This window comes from Podarcis cretensis (assembly GCF_951804945.1).
Source record: "Podarcis cretensis genome assembly, chromosome: 7".
Taxonomy (NCBI): Eukaryota; Metazoa; Chordata; class Lepidosauria; order Squamata; family Lacertidae; genus Podarcis; species Podarcis cretensis.
In genome coordinates this window covers 33051676-33073275 of record NC_137176.1, presented here as the reverse complement: position 1 = coordinate 33073275, position 21600 = coordinate 33051676, and the positions used below count along the sequence as shown (strand labels likewise).

Here is a 21600-nt window from a genome sequence, read left to right as displayed (position 1 = left end):
ATAGGGAAGCTTTTTAAGGTTTAATGTTTTACTGTGTTTGTATACATGCTGGAAGCTGGCCAGAGTACAAAATAGTAGTAGTAGTAGTAGTAGTGGTAATAATAATAATAATAATAATAATAATAATAGTAATTTTGCTTAAAGGTGGCTGGAAAACAACAACATAGCAGCCTCCTATAAAACACACACACAGTTTGCCTTTTGGGGAGCGGCTTTGTACCTAGATACCTACACACACCTGTGTCACACACCTCAGTCACATTTCTTGGCATCTTGAGGAAAATCCCAGAGAATGCTACACACACCTTGAAGTAAACAGTCTCTATCAGAGTAAGAACAGGGACAAAAGAGATCTCTTGGGTACTGCCTTACATTTACTCTGTGTAACCTACTCACTTTCTTATCCTGCGCCAGTGTTTACTCCACCTGTTTAAAGATACATTCATTACCAGCTCTCCTCCCATTTTGGTGGCTAATCTAGCCTGGAAAAAAACTAAACTGATTGTTAACCTGACTACAGACAAGAGGCTTGCTGTGCAATTTTCTAACCATTAGGACAAGGGAGTGAACCTGTTTGTGTTTCAAGGAAATGTTTTGCGTGTCCACCCATTTAATTCAGGTTAAGGGTATTGTTCTGCATCTCAGTGCAGTCTTGGGTAAGTGGCATGATTATTGCTGGCATGGAGGGGTGGGGTGGGGGGGACAGGAATTAGGGCAGTGCTTCATGTGGGTTCAGCCAAAGTCTGTGCTTTATATTAAAGAGAACAAAACAGGACTGGACAGAGTGTTCTGGGAAACTAATAATCAAATAGACTGCAGCCCATATTTGCTTTTGGGAATGTGATATAGAGGCATTACTTGGAGATTTTCTATTAAAAACGAAAACGAAAAAAGCAACAGAGAAATCAAGGGAGCCTAATAATAGCTTCTTAACCACAGAAAGCAAGAAACAACATAGATACGATAATTCAATATGGTTTTGATGGTCAGAATCTGCCTTTATTCTACAGCTGTATTTTCGGATTTGAGACTTGATCCTGGCAGCCACAACGACAACTTTTTGTATGTAATTGCCTGCGTATTTGTTCATTCGAGAGTGTGTTCTGTTTCACTTTTTAGCCTTGCTGGATTTTAATAAGGCTGGGAGATCTTTGTTGTTGGTACTGCTGCTGGCTGTTGTCAATACAATCATCTTGCTTTTTTAACTATTTATATAATACGTTTAATTTCATTTGTTCGGATCCCAGTCCAGTAAAGCATGCATTTTGGATATGGATACTATTGAACTGCAGAGCTAGTAATTTTCAGTTTATGTGGCATTGTGGGACAGTGACGGCTGCCACCCAAACTACGGCAAGGCCTACACTTCCACATGCTCAAGCCTTTCCCTGTGGATTCCCTCTCTCCCAGTGAGCTCATGGTCCTAACAAGCTGCTTCTTCTTGTATCTGGCTGCAGGTTCACTGGATTTTTTGCCTGACAACTTCCTTCCACTGCTGTTGAAAATTTAGATTCCTTGCTTGGCAGCTGCCCTTCCTTAGCTTCTTGGAGCACCAAGCCTTCTTTTTCTCCAACAGGTGTGCCGTGGTGTGAACGTACAGGCAGAACCTTATGCTGAAAAGCATTAGAAATGGAAGATTTTATTCTCCAAATCATTTGCAATTATTCAGTTTAATGTAATTGTTATCTGGATGCTTCAGGTGCTTTGGGGACACTGTGGTAGTCCGACGCAGGGGACTGTTCTCTACAATATAATTTTCAATATGCGCTAAGATTCACAGGACATTGAAAATCATTGTTGAACATGCCATTAAAGGTCAAGGCCATTTTGGGCAAATTAACATAAGGATTATATTCAAAACTCAGGAAGCAATTGTGCCATTTTTGATCGCACTGGGAAGACCTCATTTAGAGCCCTGGGTTCAGGAGGTCTGAGCATTTTAATTCAAGAAAGGTGCTGACAAAGGAGAAAGGATTGAGAGGAGAGCTAGAAAATGATAAGAAGGTTAGTCGTCCAGGGGAGGGAGCAATTTCCCTTTCCCCTTCTGCACCTTCAGGTACAATATCTGAACTATTTGTCTCTTGTAAAAATCAGCTAAATGCCCATTGAAAATACTTGGCAGTGAGCAGAATGGAACTGCAACCACACCTGCATGTTGTAAGGCTGGGATGGGGAACCTGGTGCCTTCCAGATGTGTTGCTGGATTCAAGCTTTCCTCCACCCAGGTCATCATGGCCAATAGGGGTCATGAGATCTGATATCCAGCAACACCTGGAAAGCTGCAGGTTCCCCACTTCTGTTGCAAAGTGCAGGGCTAACTCAGGACATTTTGTCACTAGGGTAAAATGACAAGACAATGTGTGTCCCCCTTCCGATTGGACTGGTAGCTGAATCTGACTTCAGCACTGGTGATGGGGCAGCAGGCTAGTGTAGGGTTGATAGTGCAGGTTGTATGGCACTCACAACTTTCTCCTACAATACCTCCCCATAGCATCTGCTGTCTAGGGGGCTGCTGTATGCAAAAGTATATGTTGTGTGGGATGCCATATAACTACAGTGGTACCTCAGGTTACATATGCTTCAGGTTACATACGCTTCAGGTTACACACTCCGCTAACCTAGAAATAGTGCTTCAGGTTAAGAACTTTGCTTCAGGATAAGAACAGAAATTGTGCTCCGGTGGTGCGGCGGCAGCAGGAGGCCCCATTAGCTAAAGTGGTTCTTCAGGTTAAGAACAGTTTCAGGTTAAGTACGGACCTCCGGAACGAATTAAGTACTTAACCCGAGGTACCACTGTATACTGCTTCATATTTCAGCAGAAATCTCTAAACTTTTTCCATATCTCAACAAGAATGTACAGAACGTGGAAGCAAGGTTGCTCGTGGTGGGCAAACTGCTGTCAGCATATGATAACATCTTTTTCGTGGGATTTGCATTGGCTGTCAATCAAGGTAGTGACCTGGAGATTTTCTCCCCCAAATATCAGAAGCCCTCTCTACAGCAACTCAGAGCAGGACTTTTAAAGTTGGCTACTGCTGTTCTGTGGAGCAGCAGTTCTGTTGAGATATGACAGGCTCCTACTATCTCTATGTTCCGGAAACAATTGAAAATGTTTTTGTTTCAACAAGCTTTTCCAAGTAGTCCAAGAAAGGTCATTGCTTTGGGTTTCGTTCTGCGTTGTTTTTGTGCCTGTACTTGGTTGTTCTTATACTATTTTCAAAAGCATTTTTGCAGTTTCTAAAGATGGAACATGCATCACCTTTGGGAGATATATTATGGAAGGTGTCTCACAAAATGAATGAATATATGATATATAATACAAATTCAACATCCAGTGTGCTACAACTGTTAATAATAACAGATCCCATGTTTTAAGTAACATAATTAAGTAACAATAAGTATCTAAAGACAATGTAAGTTAGTAAAGTAAATGGGGAGGGGGAGCAAATCATACAGAAAACATATGGTATATTTGGATATGTCTGCTAAATTTGTAATATGGATCACAATCCTAACACAGTTCCAAAGAAACTTAGCTGCCGAGTGCCTAAACCACTACCAGGCAGTCCAAACAGCGATCCAATTTTTAAATGATGAGAACATGTATGCTGGGGAAGAGAGACACTAACGTACCTGGCCTATTGGCTTTGCTTTTCTCTGTGTTTTTGTTTTTTTTTTAATTTCACGTAACTATCCAGAACTAGAGTGAAATCCTATATCCTGTAATTTATTAGATTAACCTTTCAGAAACTGCTTTTAATTAGAACACTGGGAAACCTCTCTTCACTTGCTGCCAAATTGTTAAAAAAAAAAAAAAAATCACACAAAAGGGGAAACAAATTAAACAGAGAGAAATGTTCCATTTTGGATTTTGGTCACTCTGTAAGAAATCCTATCAATAACAAAATTCTGCAGTGGGATTCATGGTGCATCTACAGTGGTACCTTGGGTTACATACACTTCAGGTTACATACGCTTCAGGTTACAGACTCCGCTAACCCAGAAATAGTGCTTCAGGTTAAGAACTTTGCTTCAGGAAGAGAACAGAAATCGTGGTCTGGCGGCGTGGCGGCAGCAGGAGGCCCCATTAGCTAAAGTGGTGCTTCAGTTTAAGAACAGTTTCAGGTTAAGAACATCCCTCCAGAACAAATTAAGTACTTAACCTGAGGTACCACTGTATTTGTTTGTCCACTACACTGAGAAACCTATTTTTAACAGAATGCAATACACACACACATACATAATGATAATTATCAAAGTATAAGAGTATCTGAGTGGTTGAAATAGCGACATGTAGCAAGGAGTCTTGATTTTTTATAATAATAATTGCTTTGTGTGCCCATGTCTAATCTTGCCCATTTCTAAAATTTATTTATTGGTGTGTGTTTTTCTTCTTGTAAATCTACCAAAGAATAAAATGAAATCAAATCGGGATTAAGGGGTTAAGAGGGCATGCGCACTGTGTCCTGTTGATGTCATGGTCATGGCACTTGCCCTTCATCTGATAAGAAATGTTCTGTGGGGGTGGGCACACACAAAAATGGGTGGCTGGGGGCAGTGAGAGAGAAATGTCCCTGTTTTCATCTGAGGAACGTTGGACGGTGTGTGCTTTGTCCGTACAAGTAGATCTTCAAAACAATGTGACAGCTACCTTTCAGCTGAGAATAAATCTACGTGCTTGAAAGAAAGGCAAGTAGCATTAGCTCATCATGACTGCAGATGAGCCCTGGCTACCTTGGGATAATTGAATCGTAAAATAATTCAGCATGATCTAGCCATTTGTCTGTGATACGTTTTGAGTGTGCAGCCATGTACATTATGCCAAGGAAAAACTGGGCTGGCTTTTCACTGAAGGAAATTGTATTTTTTAAGAGAGAGAGAGAGCGAGGAAGAGAACTTGCTTTGTAAAGAACTTTTTCAGCGATGGAAGGAAAATGTCACCACATCCTCTGAACAGCAACATACTGTACAGGCCCACTTCCGTGCCAAAGAATGAACAGAGATAAGAGAACAGTGGGCAATGTTTATCCTTGTTCCTTTCAGCTCCTCACAGCTGTGTAGAGCCTGGTCATCATTACCAACAAATGAAAAGGAATGGAAACATTAACTCTGTGGAATCTTTGAAGAAGCTGGTGGCAATGAAGTTAAGAAAGCATTAACAATGGAAAGCATTTAGGAAAAGGTCAGCACTCAGATTAATGTATGCTCTCGCTACTTGGCTGCTTCGGGGCTAAGATGTGCTCGCACTATAGATGAAGGGACCAGTTTAGGGATGTAGTTAGTCACGGGCTTCCTTCTGTGAGACTGAGGACTGTAGCCGCTTGATGAAAATAATTACCACTACCATTCTTTGCCGCCTTTCATGGCTCCGATGGGAAACCGGCTAATGCTGCTGCTTCCTTTCTTAGGACTTCTGCCAAGCAGCCAATGTGCTTCTCTCTTCCCACCAGCAGGCCAGCCTTGATCCTTGGTAGATTTGACAGAGCAGGATAAGGTATCCATGGGACCTCCAATAGTTTTGTTGTGCTGCAAAAGGACTGGTCACCATGTTCATATAGATACCAATGAGTGTTGCTATGGGCGATGGTGATGAGGCAAACACAACACACACACACACACAACACCAAGCTAAGTCACTGCTTGATTTGCTATTCAGACCACTCTTGAGCACTGAAGCAGTGGTCCTCTGCCAGTGTTTGTAATAGGAGGTCAGTATGCACTGACATTCAATAAATTGGTATTATATGCCTCAGATTTGTGCTTTATGGGTTCTACATTCTTTGAGAAATATGAGCCTTGAATGGAATTGTGATTGAAAATCCACATAGACAAATTTATGTCCAAAGACAAGCAGATGGTTGCATTGTCTATCTATAAATAATAACGTTATTTAACCAGAGAAATGGTTTGACATACTCATTGAAAGTAATGGGACTTAGGTTCAGTCCTAGGCACATCACTCAGCTCAATGAGACTTATTTCTGAGTACATGCAGGTCCCATGTTCCAAAAACAGTGTGTTCCCAATACATTGTTTGTTAGACGAGTGTTCGGATAACAAGCTTACAATTTCCATTATTTCCTATGGGAACATTCCTAATCTGTGATCTCTCTCCCCTCTCCTAACATAGTTTCTTCCTGAAATGGCTGCAGCCAACCAGCAAAAGAGAGACAGTGGAAAAACCTATTTGCCTTATCTATCCTGCTCTCTGATTTATCCAATCTCTCTCTCTCCCCCTTCCCTCTCTCCATGGTTTTTGCCTGAAAATGACTGCCGTCAACCGGCAAAACAGAAACAAGTAAGGAAGTGGGCAAACTCTGGCTGTTTGGATATCTGAATTAGCCATGTGTGTAGCAATGTTTCGGCATAATTATTCATGTTCGGATAAGTGAATTTTCACATATCAAGCTTTCAGAAAGCAGGACCTGTTCTTTGCAAACAAGCTTATTGGTCTGACAAAATTATGCTTTTCATTTAAACTCATTTATTTGGGATTCACTCTTTTTATATTTATTTATTTTTAATGCAATATTTCCTTGAAAACTGAGACATTGGAACAAAATCTGGTACTCATGTTTGGAACACAATTCTAGATTTAAAGTAGAAATATCAGCTTGATCTCTGCACCTATTTTCAAAGGAAAGGGACAGGAAAATGCAAAATGCACCGCAATGGAAATGAAAATGAAAATTTAATAATTACCATTTAAATGTATTGATGATTAGCTCCCTTTGTCCTGAGAAAGATTTTAAGATACAGTGGTGCCTCGCAAGACGAAAAGAATCCATTCCGCGATTCTCTTCGTATTGCGGTTTTTTCGTCTTGCGAAGCAAGCCCATTGACAGTTTAGCGGATTAGCGCTATTGGCGGTTTAGTGGCTTTTAGCGATCAGCTGTTAAGTGGCTTATCAGCGGATCAGCTGATAAGCAGCTTAGGGCTTAGGAAAAGGGGGAAAAAAGGGGGGGAAACCCGCAGGAACTCGCAAGACATTTTCGTCTTGCGAAGCAAGCCCATAGGGATATTCGTTTTGCGAAGCGCCTCCAAAACGGAAAACCCTTTCGTCTAGCGGGTTTTCCGTCTTGCGAGGCGTTCGTCTTGTGGGGCACCACTGTACTAGGCTCCCCACTCCTCCCCAGTTCATAAAGAAAACATATAGCTCATAGTGAATGTACCTATTAATAGAAAAGCCAGTAAAATACATTTCAAAATGTACTAGTGTGAATCAAGAAATAGGACTGTCATTTCATTTCTTTTCTTTTTGACAGATCACATTATTTCCTTCATTAGGTTTGGGTTCAACTCCCATCTACAACGTAAATAAAATTCAGGGTACATTCACTGTTTTATTAATTGACGTTCCATGTCGGGTAGCAGCTCTATTCCACATTCCTGTGATGTGAACTTGTCACAGAGTTCACACAATTATTATTTCTCAAGTTATTCCTGTGGAAAACCACTCGTACTTTCACTCTGCAACATAAAAAATATTTGAGAGTACCAGAGACTTCTCAAGATTGGAGTGGTGGGGGGAAGCATTTCTTACACTTTTTATTAGATTTTGACCTAGGAAAGTGCCCAGCACATTATTAAGATCCTATACATGACGAAACAGCAGCAGACATTGATTCAGCTGGACCAGTGCTATCAGTGGATCTGGGAACTGAATTTGACCAGGGAATGAATGGGATCATCCTCTGTTAAAGGTAAAGGTACCCCTGACCATTAGGTCCAGTCGTGGCCGACTCTGGGGTTGCGGCACTCATCTCGCTTTATTGGCCAAGGGAGCCAGCATACAGCTTCCGGGACATGTGACCAGCATGACTAAGGTGCTTCTGGCGAACCAGAGCAGCGCACGGAAACGTCGTTTACCTTCCCACCAGAACGGTACCTATTTATCTACTTGCACTTTTGACGTGCATTCAAACTGCTAGGTTGGCAGGAGCAGGGACTGAGCAACGGGAGCTCACCCCGTCGCGGGGATTCGAACTGCCAACCTTCTGATCGGCAAGTCCTCAGCTCTGTGGCTAAACCCACAGCGCCATCCGTGTCCCCATCTTCTGTTAGGAATGGGCAAAATCTGTCAGTTTTAGCAGATTGAATCCATTGTAAGTCATTCTCAGAGTATATACTCTGAAATTGCTCGGCATGTCTAACTTAGGTCCATACGTTTCATAGAATCATAGAATGGTAGAGTTGGAAGGGACCATGAGGGTCATCGAGTCCAACCCTCAAACCCACGGCCCTGAAATGAAGAGTCTCATGGTTACTCTGAGCAGAATTTAGTTGGTACAATCCAGTTTCTAAATCTTAAGTTCAGTTTGCCACATTTTTGCATCAGTTTGTGATTTTCATTCTCTAAAAAAAAGTTCTCATGAAATTCACCCACATCTCAATGTGTATACAGTGGTGCCTCGCAAGACGAAAATAATCCGTTCTGCGAGTCTCTTCGTCTAGCGGTTTTTTCGTCTTGCGAAGCATCCCTATTAGCGGCTTAGCAGATTAGCGCTATTAGAGGCTTAGCGGCTTAGAAAAAGGGGGGGAGGGAAAAAACTCGCAAGACTCATAGGGAAATTCGTCTTGCGAAGCGCCTCGAAAAACGGAAAACCCTTTCGTCTAGCGGGTTTTTCGTCTTGCGAGGCATTTGTCTTGTGGGGCACCACTGTATTTACTAATATACCAATTTTTTTAAGCAGTTTTGCCGAACACGTGCTGCTGTATGATATTTCACAAAGATCAGTAACATAGGAGGCAACTTCTAGGGGCTGAGTTCCCTTTGCTCCCCTCCATAAGTATTTGAGGGGGTTGCCCCCCAAGTTGATGTGCATTGCCATTCAAATGGTGTGTGTGAACCATGACTTGTGAGTGATTATGCGGGGCAGAGCTCACTTAGCAAATCCCTCCCCCATATTTTATTTAAGTTGGCACCCCTGATCAGTAATAATGCTAGGCTGCCATAATGTGGATCTCAGTTTTGTTGTTGTTTAGTCGTTTAGTCGTGTCCGACTCTTCGTGACCCCATGGACCAGCGCACACCAGGCACTTCTGTCTTCCACTGCCTCCCGCAATTTGGTCAAACTCATGCTGGTAGCTTTGAAAACACTATCCAACCATCTCGTCCTCTGCCGTCCCCTTCTCCTTGTGCCCTCAATCTTTCCCAACATCAGAGTCTTTTCCAGGGAGTCTTCTCTTCTCATGAGGTGGCCAAAGTATTGGAGCCTCAGCTTCAGGATCTGTCCTTCCAGTAAGCACTCAGGGCTGATTTCCTTAAGAATGGATAGGTTTGATCTTCTTGCAGTCCATGGGACTCTCAAGAGTCTCCTCCAGCACCATAATTCAAAAGCATCAATACTGTAAATACACATACTTATCGGGGAGGTGGAAAATGACACTAAGCCATAAGCGGGGGCTCCTAGTGGCCGAAGTACTTCCCCCCATGTTTTTTAGGGGGCCAGGCCCCCTCAATATTCAGAGGGCGTTCGGCTCCACCCCCTGGCTCCCTGTGACATCACACATGCTATGTCAGGACGTTGTGTCGGACCCCCCTCAGTTGTGCTGAGATGCTGATTCCTCTGCAGCAAGAAGTGTTATAGTTTTGTTCTGGGCTTTTTTCTAGCCGGAACTCAACAGAACTCAGGTAGGTGCCATTGCCATTATAAGAGAACAAGGGATGCATTCAGGGTGAGTTCTGTCACCTCTTTTTCTAGAAAAATAGCACTGGCTTTTGTTTTTGTTTTTTAACCATCTTCATTTTTTTTTTAAAAAAACTTTTTATTTATACTTTTCAGATTTATACATTTCACTGATTTTACAATCATTTCGACACTTCAAAACTTGACTTCCTTTCCCCACTTTCTGCAGTTCCTGAAATTTATTTTCAATATATTCTCTATATCCAAATTAACTTCATTTGTTCATGTATTCGTCTTCTTTAAATATATATTCTTATGAAACTACAGGTTATTTACAAGAACCTTGCCAATGTTTTTATCTGTTTACAATTTACCTGTAAATATTCAATAAATCAATTCCATTCTTGTATAAAAGTTTGTTATCTTGATTTCTTATTCTTCTGGTAAGTTTCGCCATTTCTGCATATTCCATAAATTTTGTGTACATTCTTCCTTTGCTGGTACTTCTTCTTTCCATTTTGGGGCAAGTAACATTCGCATACAGTGGTACCTCGGGTTAAGTACTTACTGTAATTCGTTCCGGAGGTCCGGAGGTCTGAAATTGTTCTTAACCTGAAGCACCACTTTAGCTAATGGGGCCTCCCGCTGCCGCCATGCTGCTGGAGCACGATTTCTGTTCTCATCCTGAAGCAAAGTTCTTAACCCGAGGTACTATTTCTGGGTTAGCGGAGTCTGTAACCTGAAGCGTCTGTAACCTGAAGCGTATGTAACCCAAGGTACCACTGTATATGAATAAGTTTCTATACGTTTTAGGTAGTTCTGTCCCTATAATTACCAAGACTGGCTTTTGTTGATCGGTGAGAAAGTGTAACCCCACAGGGAAGGGATGGTGGCTGGAAAAAAGTGGAGGAAAAGAAGGGGAAATGGAGTTTGGGGGCGGGGGGCGGGGGAATAGTAGCCAAGTCAAAAGAGGGGATTGCAAGCTCCTGATAGGCCTTAATAAATGATTGGTGGCTTGTGGTTGGCTTAAAAGGTCACAAGTTGTACAGACCTATTAGACAAAGATGGTGCCTGTTCTGCTACCACTGCCAGGTCTTTCTCCTTTCCCTTTCTTCTCCCGCCAACCTTACTGAGCAGGCTGGGGGTGCAGCTCACGGTTAGGTGACTGCCTTTTCGCTATCGGCTTTCAGCAGGGCTTAATAGGCATTTCAGGAAAGAGCTCTATGGAGGGTAAATTTTAATACTCGTATGACTTGAGGTTTCTTGGACTGCGGCGAGGAATGGGAGTGTCACCTGCTATTTGCTTGTTTGTCACACATTGCGACTCAGCCCTGGCAGGCTGAACAGAGGGAAACCTAACAAGTTCTGTATGGCTCACTGCTTATCAGGAGCCGGCACCAGCAGCCATATTGTAGGTCAGCAAAACAAAGAAACAACAAAAAGAGGCCTTTTGTGAGGGATGAAAAGGGTTTGGAAGTGTCTGAGCTGCAGAGTCACTGCTGCTGCCAGTGACTTCTTGACTGCATTCGTTTTTGAAAAACCATTTTTTAAAAAAATACAGAGATACCTCGGGTTACAGATGCTTAAAGTTACAGACGCTTCAGGTTACAGATGCTTCAGCTTACAGACACTTCAGGTTACAGACTCCGCTAACCCAGAAATAGTGCTTCAGGTTAAGAACTTTGCTTCAGGATGAGAACAGAAAACATGTGGCGGCAGCGGGAGCCCCATTAGCTAAAGTGGTACCTCAGGTTAAGAACAGTTTCAGGTTAAGAACGGACCGGAATGAATTAAGTTCTTAACCTGAGGTACCACACTCTCTCTCTCTCTCTCTGTATATATATATATATATATATATATATATATTGCCTGGCGGATGTTTGTCCTTCCCAAAATCTCTATTTTAATGGCCTTTTAAAAAGCTTGTATAAAGTTTAGGCGCAGTCTGTGCAAAAAGTGACCCTTTCTTGAGAGAAATGAATCAAGTTTATAATACTGGAGCCTCGCATCTTGTAAAGTGAGATAAGAGTCTGTCAGTGCTTTCATTACTCAGGCACAAATTTCCTTTACAATCTGCACTGTAGTCTTTACTGTTCCAGCATGGCATTCCTATTCTCCTTTTCAGTAGGCTACGTTTATTTTGCCTGCTACAATCCCAGTTATGGGAGATAATGGAACAAATGAGAAATGGTTTCATACACCAAAAACTCTATTATAAAGCCTCAAAGGGGTTTGGGCCTTACATTTTCAAAACAGTTTGCCTAGAAGTAAGTGGCATTGAAATCTGTGGGACTTACTTCTGAGAAAACAGGGTTAGGAGGACTGTGCAGTAAGAGTCCAATTCCTTTGCTCCATTACATACCCTCTAACATTTCTCTGATGAAGACAAGGATGTCCTATTTAATAATAATAATAATAATAATAATAATACCCAGTCCACCTGCCTGGGTTGCCCCAACCGCTCTGGGTGGCTTCCAACATATTAAAACACAATAAAACTTTAAACATTAAGAAAATGTCAATATACAGGGCTGCCTTCAGATATCTTCTAAAGGTTGTATAGTTACATATCTCTTTCGCTTGGGAGTTCCATAACTCCATACCCTCCAACATTTCTCTGATGAAAATAGGGACATCCTAAGGAAAAGAGGGACATTTCAGGATCTAATCAGAAACCAGGATGCCTTCTGTAAATCCTGGACTGTCCCTGGAAAATAGGGACACTTGGAGGATCTGCCATGATAACTTCAACTAGCTGGAAAATCATCTCCTAAGAATCGCACCAAGATATGAAGATAAACTTACTCACAGGGCGCTTTCCATCAGGGTTGCCCCCCACCCCGTTATGGAGTCTGGTGCTATGAATACATGAGGGTACAAAAGTTACTATGCTTGAAAGTAACTGTGATGAGTTTGGTGGTTTTCATGTGGAAGATGTGGAAGAGACAGCACTGCACCTGAACATGAAGGGCTGTGGTTGCCACTTGTGCATTTAGCCATGTCACAGATAACCAGGACACAAGGAAGGGTGCTTTCAGTAGCTGATATAGTATCATGGAACTCCCTTCACCTTTTGTGGATTGTCTAAATCAGCTCATGAGCATTTTTGGAGACGTGAAAGGCTGTGTTCATAGTCCTGCTGTAAGAACACTGTTGTCCCTCATAGGGCCAAATCTTATGCCTCCTGCTGCATATTATGTTGGCTCAAGGAAGAAATAGGTAAAAAAGGAGAATTCCAGGATGCCAAGATCCAGGTTTGGGGCAAATACGCTTTGGTGAGAGAACTCCGGCAGAGATTTAAAGTCACCAAATATGCAGCAAAGCAAAGTGTAGAAATATAGGCTGCTACCAGGGGTCAGCAAACTGTTTCAGCAGGGGGCCAGTCCACTGTCCCTCAGACCTTGTGGTGGGCCGGACTATATTTATTTTTTTGGGGGGGGGGAATGAACAAATTCCTATGCTCCACAAATAACCCAGAGATGCATTTTAAATAAAAGCACATATTCTACTCATGTAAAAACACGCTGATTCCTGGACCGTCCACGGGCCGCATTTAGAAGGCGATTGGGCTGGATCCGGCCCCCGGGCCTTAGTTTGCCTACCCATGTGTTAGACCTTTAAAATATGCCCTTTCAAGTGAGTTCCAAGGTTTCCCTCTTCCCCTACCTTAGAAAAAAGACCAGTTTGGTAAGTTAAAAAATGCTTTAATTAAAAGCTCTCAATAGGTCAGACTCGTGTGCTTCAGAAAAGTTGCACAGGCATTAAAACTTGGGTTAGTGCTGAAAATTCCTAAATTTTTGGTATAGAAACTCAAGAATGGCTGAAGAAAGCCATGCAGTTTGAGCTTGAGCAACCAGCTCAAACCTCATTATATGCTGAGCTTCTCAGGTAGACTGGAAGGAGAATCTTTGTGCTTTTTCAGTCTTCAATCACATTCAATTACAGTAAGCTATGATCCAAACTTGTGCATTAACCTGCAAGGCAAATAGGTAAAGCTAAAGCTAATGGAAACCTGGATGATTAAGTCCAGTCAAAGGCGACTATGGGGTGCGGTGCTCATCTTGTTTTCAGGTCGAGGAAGCAGATGTTTGTCCACAGATAGCTTTCCTGGTCATGTGGCCAGCATGATGAAACCACTTCTAGCACAATGGAACACCGTGGCGGAAACCAGAGCACACAGAAACGCTGTTTACCTTCCCACCGCAGTGGTACCTATTTATCTACTTGCACTGGCATACTTCGAACTGCTAGGTTGGCAGAAGCTGGGAAGCTAGCTCCTCTCAAGGTGAGGGGAAGTGGATATTGCTAAGCCTAGCAGGAAAGCTTACTCTGTGGTATTAACCCCTTCGTGTTAATTAGATTTACCGTAAGCATGTTGGTTATATGAGGCTGATTATCCCACAGATTATATATCTCAGTGGAACAGTTCTGCCAAAAGACAGTTTCAAATCCCTGTTTAATGAGCTCCTAATCACCTCATACTGTATCTTTCAATGAATATATTTGCTATAGCAAAAAAAGAGAACTCTGTTACGTTCTGTATAATCAAATTTTGCTTTGGCCACAGCCACACAGTTCCGACCCAAGACAACTTTCTGCCTGATGTGGAGTTCAAAGGGACCCTCTCCTCTCCCCACTGAGTCCCAGCTAAGACCCTTATAAGTTTTTCCTGCGTCCTTATGATACCAATCCCAGTCTTCTTCTGCCCCCTCTCATGGTATCACCTAAAGCAGGTTCTTTTATCCTGCTGCTTTGCAAGAATGGCCCTGTGGTCACATGCCAGGTTTGGCATGAATCAGGAACAGAAAATGTCTGTGTACACACTACCATATTAAAATGCAGCTGGGGCATTATTATTTTTCCAGTTCGGACCAAAACTGGTTTGGAGAGTAGTGCAGCAACATGCAGTATGTTATAAGAAACAGCAGGTTAGATACATCCTAGATGTGGATTGTGTCTACTGTTGTGTGTACACTCTTCCAAAACCAACAGTGGGAGCACACTGGATGCAGAGTAAATAAATGGAAGCGTGTGGCCACAGTCCTATGCTTGGGGTCCTTGTTCTCCAGTCTTTGTGTCTGTGTGCACTTCCTGCTTTACCATGCAGTATTTCCAGCGGATGAAACCGAGATCTGATACTCTGCTGACACCCAGTATTAAGTGCTCAGGTACTGAGTGTACAATGAGAACGCAATGAGAGCAGCATCCTGTAATCTACTTGTAGATGTTCCTTCTCTCTTTCTCCCATCCCCCACCCCTTCCCACCCCCATTCCAGGAGCCTATTAAATTAATGAGACAGAAGTCAGTGCGCTGCAGCAGTCAACATGTTATTGGTGGTATAGCTCTGGTGCCGTTACAATGTGCCTGTTTTTTCTCCTGGGACATTTAATTTCCGCTTCTCAAATGAGCTGCAAAGCTGTGAAGCCTGGCAGTGTTCTTTCTAGACACTCTGTGATGCAGATAATGAGGGTACTGATAGGTGCCTAGGAGACTGTGATGGCTCTAAGCACAGCTATGGTCTGATAATGCTTTATGCCAGTAGTGTCACAGCGGAACCACTATCATCCCTCAAGGAATGGTTCATCTTTATGTGTAATGCAGCAGCTGTCACCTAAATGGCTAATGGGGAAGCAAAGTAGAACCTTACTGCTAGTAATTTTGTCACTTAATAATTTTTAAGAGGATCAAACTTCAGGAACGCCTGCAAATTCTAACAGAAGTCTCCCTCCCTCCTTGCCTCCCCAGCACCGCCCTCCCCTCCAAATCCCACACTTTTGCTATTATGATTTTGTTTGCAGTGGATTAAATGTAAATTGAGAAATCTGTGATATGACTCTGTGCAGATCTAATTTAGTATAATTTGAATAGCCAAGTAATTAAAATGTATTATAGGTTGAAGATGCTGAGATGGTGGAGTGCCTGCATTTAAGAGAAAGATTTATTGGGCTCGCAGCAACCATGGTGAACCTTCTACAACCACATTAGCTAACATCTGTCGAGATGCAGGGCCGTGAGATGTATGCATGCACCAAGTGTGCGTCCATACGGGGTTCGAGCCGCAAAAAAACGGGGACGTGGAGTGCGGTTTTGCAAAAGGGGCTGTGCAATAATGTTCCGTGTGCCTCTGTGAACATATAGAACTGAATTATAGCCTTGCACCACGCTTGTTTGTACAGTGAAAAATAAATCTGTGGCATCCATACAGATACTGCTTATACATACTCATCCATTTTAATTAATGTTGGACTCCCACAGTGCCGCAACTGCCATTTCGTTTGGTTTCAGCAGCTAGGTAATAACAATAAGGATAATAATGGAACAATTGACACAAACGATGTCATTGTTGACATTGTACCAGCAGCTTTCCATGCCAGATATTTTGTTTGCTGGTTGTTGTTGTTTTTTAACTTTTAGTGTAGAAGATGAAAGGAGTTGGTTTGGTAGGAAGGGGCATTGCGATTCTGGACAGGAACCAAATTTGTTTTGATCATCCCTCCAGACAGGCTCAGGGACTTATACATTTTATGCTGGGGGAGATTGTGCAGATAGCAGTGCTGGAATGTGCATGCCCAGAATTTGTCCGCGGAGTGGGGAGGCAAGGGACAGAGCGAGAGAGCCTAAAATTCAGCAATAGTATTACTAGGATAAATGAAAGCCACACCAAGGGAGCCAAATGAGCATCCAAGATCATTTATATATTTGCAGTGACTGAAATCATCTCACATTAAGCAATCTTTTCAGTTTGGAAAAACATATTTAGAAGGTGGTGTATGATAAGCCAGAAACTAGCTTACTCAGAGGCTTAAAGGTAAAGGTAAAGGTACCCCTGCCCGTACGGGCCAGTCTTGACAGACTCTGGGGTTGTGCGCCCATCTCACTTAAGAGGCCAGGGGCCAGCGCTGTCCGGAGACACTTCCGGGTCACGTGGCCAGCGTGACATCGCTGCTCTGGTGAGCCAGAGCCGCACACGGAAACGCCGTTTACCTTCCCGCTGGTAAGCGGTCCCTATTTATCTACTTGCACCCGGAGGTGCTTTCGAACTGCTAGGTTGGCAGGCGCTGGGACCGAGCAGCGGGAGCGCACCCCGCCGCAGGGATTCAAACCGCCGACCTTTCGATCGGCAAGTCCTAGGCGCTGAGGCTTTAACCCACAGCGCCACCTGCGTCCCCTACTCAGAGGCTTAGTTGGGGCAATAGACTAAGCAGATTTGCACTGTTGCAGCTTCTCATTTGTTCTGTATCCGGAGCCTAATATTGTAAAGTAATGAATACTACTGGTAAGGAAGAAGAAAAGTGGAAACACATAGTATTGGACAGCAATAGTTAACAAATCCCCCACCCCCACCCCCACCCGTCAATGTCATAACAATGCTTAAGCAGAAGCCATCTAAGTTTGGGAGAACAAGGAATTCTAGCAGCAGTATCTCATAAAGGTCTACAATGATTTTGACTGAGTGATTTTTGGTTTGGAGGAAAGGGGCGGGGAGACTGCTGAGCATATAGATGACTAGTTACTTTACTGTGATTCAATATGCAATATAAGGCAATGAGGAGATCAGGAAAATACCACTAAAGTCAAAGTAAATGCATTTCCCAGTATAATAGAAGTTTGGCATTCTACAAAGTTGAAGCATTTTTCACTATTGCGGGTGTTCTGTATTTGGCAAGTGTTTTCCTATTCTGTGGGTGCAGAGGAAATTCAGAGACTGAACAACAGGTATGGGCCAGTGCCTCATTAAAAAGTCAATGGTGTAAGGCAGGAGAATTTGGGGCAGTGGACTCCCATGTGGTTCCACTCATCTGAGGGGCTTGTTTACCACTGCGCTCACTTAGGCCTATCAAAATGGCGCCAGAAGCTTATTGTGGAAATTTAGCATCATCTAGGTCTGCTGCAGGATTAATGACTAGGATCTCAGAATCCTATGCAACAAGTGCCACATGCAGAAGATCAAAAGGTTTATCCTATGTTGACTCATGCAGAATGACTATCTGTCCCTGGGTCCATACTCACTAAAACAAACATGATTTGATTCTTCGGTTCACCCATAAGTTTTGCTGGCAAGATGGGAAGATACAATGACTTTGAGTATAATACAGCTAAAGGGCATTAAGCATAACTAATGTACACAATTGATACTTTTGAATTATGGTGCTGGAGGAGACTCTTGAGAGCCCCATGGACTGCAAGAAGATAAAACCTATCCATTCTTAAGGAAATCAGCCCTGAGTGCTCACTGGAAGAACAGATCCTGAAACTGAGGCTCCAATACTTTGGCCACATCATGAGAAGAGAAGACTCCCTGGAAAAGACCCTGATGTTGGGAAACATTGAGGGCACAAGGAGAAAGGGATGACAGAGGACAAGATGGTTGGACAGTGTTCTCGAAGCTACCAGCATGACTTTGAACAAGCTGCGGGAGGCAGTGGAAGATAGGAGTGCCTGGTGTGCTCTGGTCCATGGGGTCATGAAGAGTTGGACATGACTAAACAACTAAACAACAATGTACACAATGCAGTCTTGAATAGGGATGGATGAATCTGTCAACTTTTGGTTCTCTCAGGTCCTACGTTTTCCAACCTTAAAATCAATTCTCCACATTTCTACAGTAATTTGTGATTATTATTTTTTAAAAAAACACCCAAAACTTATGATAATTCTTCAGAATTTTAGTGTGCATTTTTCCTGAATGGTCTGAATGGGTACTTTCTGTCCAATGCAAATACCTAGCACAGGAGTTCGGATCCGGACTAGGACTGTGAGGGTGAAGGATAAATGCCCCTGTCAAAGTCCCAATATAGACAGCTGCTTACTTTTTAAAAAGTTGTTCACACTGTTCCTAGCTTGAGTCCAATAGTGCAGCTGGCTGTATCTGTTTTAAGGGCAAATAGCTATAGCCCTGGGCTGAGAAAATTCTGGGCAATGATTCTGAAAACATGACTGGATTTTCTCCGGATCCTGAAAATATGCTTTTAAAACATTATCCTCAGCCTCTCCCATTATGCTTCATCCTGTCCCCATGAAGGAAGCCCTAAACATGCACACCTGTCCTTGTGTGTGCCGCATTGGACTAATGGCAAACATGCAACATCTCGGGGGCATTGCCAGTGAACATATCAGTGTCCGGGTAGAGAAGGGCTAGCCTGCATATTCTTGCTACCACCAGCAGTGCTGGTTGCCCACTGGTACCAAATGTCTCAATATGGCTTCTGTGTCCTCCTTATGCAAATCACTGTAGCACATTGTGTGTGTGGGAAAATGCCACTCTGGGCACTAGTAGTTATAAATGGTAAGCGAGGGATCATTTACATGAGCACAGATGTTCATGTCACTGGAGGAAAGAGAAAAGCAACATATGCACATAAAACCAGTTTAAACTAGTCTTAACTCCAGTACATAACACACACACACACACACACGCACACACGCACACACACACACACACACACACACTTTGCCTTTGTTCTTATACCTATGAAGGCAATAAACCTTTTTTTAAAAAAGGATATCTAGGTAAACAGCAGGACTAATAGTCAATTGTCTTTATGTCTTTGGCTCGCTCCATAAATATTCTGTAAACAGCCAATTGATTATTTGATCTGGATCAAAAATGAAGGCTGTGTTCTAGTCCCTCATAATTTTCAGTCCCTACCATGGATTATTAGTTTTGTTTCTTTTTCTATTCACTTGGGGGGGGCAAGGATTCTGCAGAATTATAACAGTACACAAATTACAGTGGTACCTCAGGTTACATACACTTCAGGTTACATACACTTCAGGTTACAGACTCCACTAACCCAGAAATAGTGCTTCAGGTTAAGAACTTTGCTTCAGGATAAGAACAGAAATCGTGCTCCGGTGGCGCGGCGGCAGCTAAAGTGGTGCTTCAGGTTAAGAACAGTTTCAGGTTAAGAACGGACCTCCGGAACGAATTAAGTACTTAACCCGAGGTACCACTGTATTGTATAGTTTTAGTTACTATTCATGGGGTATAAATGATATTTCACATTGTAAGTCAGCCCCTGGCCTTCACTGTTAACTGTAAGTTGTAATTGTTGTACTTTTACACAATAGGAAACATTTTTTCTTCTAATAAACTAACACATCATGTCTTCCGTTTTTCTGCCACTAGTTTCCATCTGTTATATTTTTAGGACACTCTAGGATTGCCATCTCTGAGTTTTCACTGATTACATGGTATTTGCTTTTCTCCTCCTGCAATTTTCCCAGCCATTTCCCAGCTTGTTGCATTTGTTTGTTTTCCCCTGCCATTTTTAATCTCTGCATTATTTCTCCTGGTTGCAGCTCGGGGTGCTCTGCCCAAGTTCGCTGCTTTATCACTCCAGATGAAAATCCCAAATATTGAGCAGCCCTGGTAAATTGTACAGGAAACCCGCAACTTATGCACATTTAACTTGTGTGCATTCAGCTTTACGAGCCTGGCAATTTAAAAATAAACAGTAAAACCTAGGCCTTCCTAGCTAGCTGATGATTGGCCAATTATCTTTTATGCAAATATAGACCCTCTCCTGTGAGTGGTGGGGAGGGAGAGATTTTAGAAATATCTTCTTTTATTTTAGGCTTGAACTCCAAGTGCTCTGATATCCTAAGGATAAGCATATTTCTACCATTTGCATTCGCTGGTTGTTGTTCCAATGAAACAAGCCAGTTCTAGGCTTCTTATTTTGTGGACATTGCAAAAATCTCAAAATGTTGTTGTTGTTGTTTACTAGGTTTCAAAAATTTCACATATACACTCCAAAACATTTTCCCTTCCCGTTTTCCATGGTGTTTTTAATTTCTCTCCCTTCCTGCATGCTATAGTCTCTCTTTTATAGTCTAATCACCATACAATAATCTCTTAATTCCTTCTGTTGCTCATAGTTCAAATCCTGCTCACAAATTCATCATACTATAAGATTTCTTTAGGTGTTCTGAGAAAGGCTTCTGTTCTTCCACAAAACAACCCTCATTTGGTTCTCTTATTTTTGCTGTTAGCTTTGCCAATTCTTTGGTGGGAACTTCTTCCTTCCTTCCTTCCATTCTTTTTTTGTGTGTGTGCATAGAGAATCTTAGCTGCTGTTGTTACATACATAAGCAAAATTTCTAAAATATATGTATATTTTAGCACCAGCTGAAGGACTATTCACATAATCTAGTGGCAGCCAACATTGTGCCCTTCAGATGTCATTGGGATTCCAACACCTGTAAGCTCCGGCTAGCATGGCCAAGTCAGGAATGACAGCAGTTAATAATAATAATACTGATAATTTTATTATTTATACCCCACCCATCTGGCTGGGTTTCCCCAGACACTTTGGGCAGTTTCCAGCACATAAAAAATAACATTAGCCATTAAAAATATCCTGATACAGGGTTGCCTTCAGGTGTCTTCTAAAAGCCAGATAGTTGTTTATTTCCTTGACATCTGATGGGAGGACATTCCACAGGGCAGGCACCACTACTGAAAAGGCCCTCTGCCTGGTTCCCTGTAACCTCACTTCTCGCAGTGAGGGAACCGCCAGGAGGCCCTCGGTGCTGGACCTCAGTGTCCGGGCTGAACAATGGGGATGGAGATGCTCCTTCAGGTATACAGAACCGAGGCTATTTAGGGCTTTCAAAGTCAGCACCAACACTTGGAATTGTGCTTGGAAACGTACAGGGAGCCAATGCAGATCTCTCAGAACGGTGTTATATGGTCTCGGTGGCCACTCCCAGTCACAAGTCTAGCTGCCGCATTCTGGATTAATTGCAGTTTCCGAGTCACCTTCAAAGGTAGCCCCACGTAGAGCGCATTGCAGTAGTCCAAGCAAGAGATAACTAGAGTATGCACCACTCTGGCGAGACAGTCTGCAGGCAGATAGGGTCTCAGCCTGCGTACCAGATGGAGCTGGAAGACAGCTGCCCTGGAAACAGAATTGACCTGTGGCTCCATGGACAGCTGTGAATCCAAAATAACTCCCCAAAAAACAG

At 42.7% G+C, this 21600-nt stretch overlaps 1 long non-coding RNA gene across 2 annotated transcripts; it reads left to right on the top strand.

Moving 5' to 3' along the window:
• Window positions 1-783: 783 nt before the first annotated feature.
• On the top strand, window positions 784-6487 carry LOC307219428. Of its 2 annotated transcripts, none has more exons than XR_013840410.1 (3): window positions 784-1062; window positions 1458-1576; window positions 5044-6487. It is a non-coding gene; the product is annotated as an uncharacterized lncRNA (long non-coding RNA). The 2 variants fall into 2 exon arrangements; XR_013840411.1 differs by having other exon boundaries at window positions 784-1576; window positions 5044-5182; window positions 6131-6487.
• The last annotated feature ends 15113 nt before the right edge of the window (window positions 6488-21600 follow it).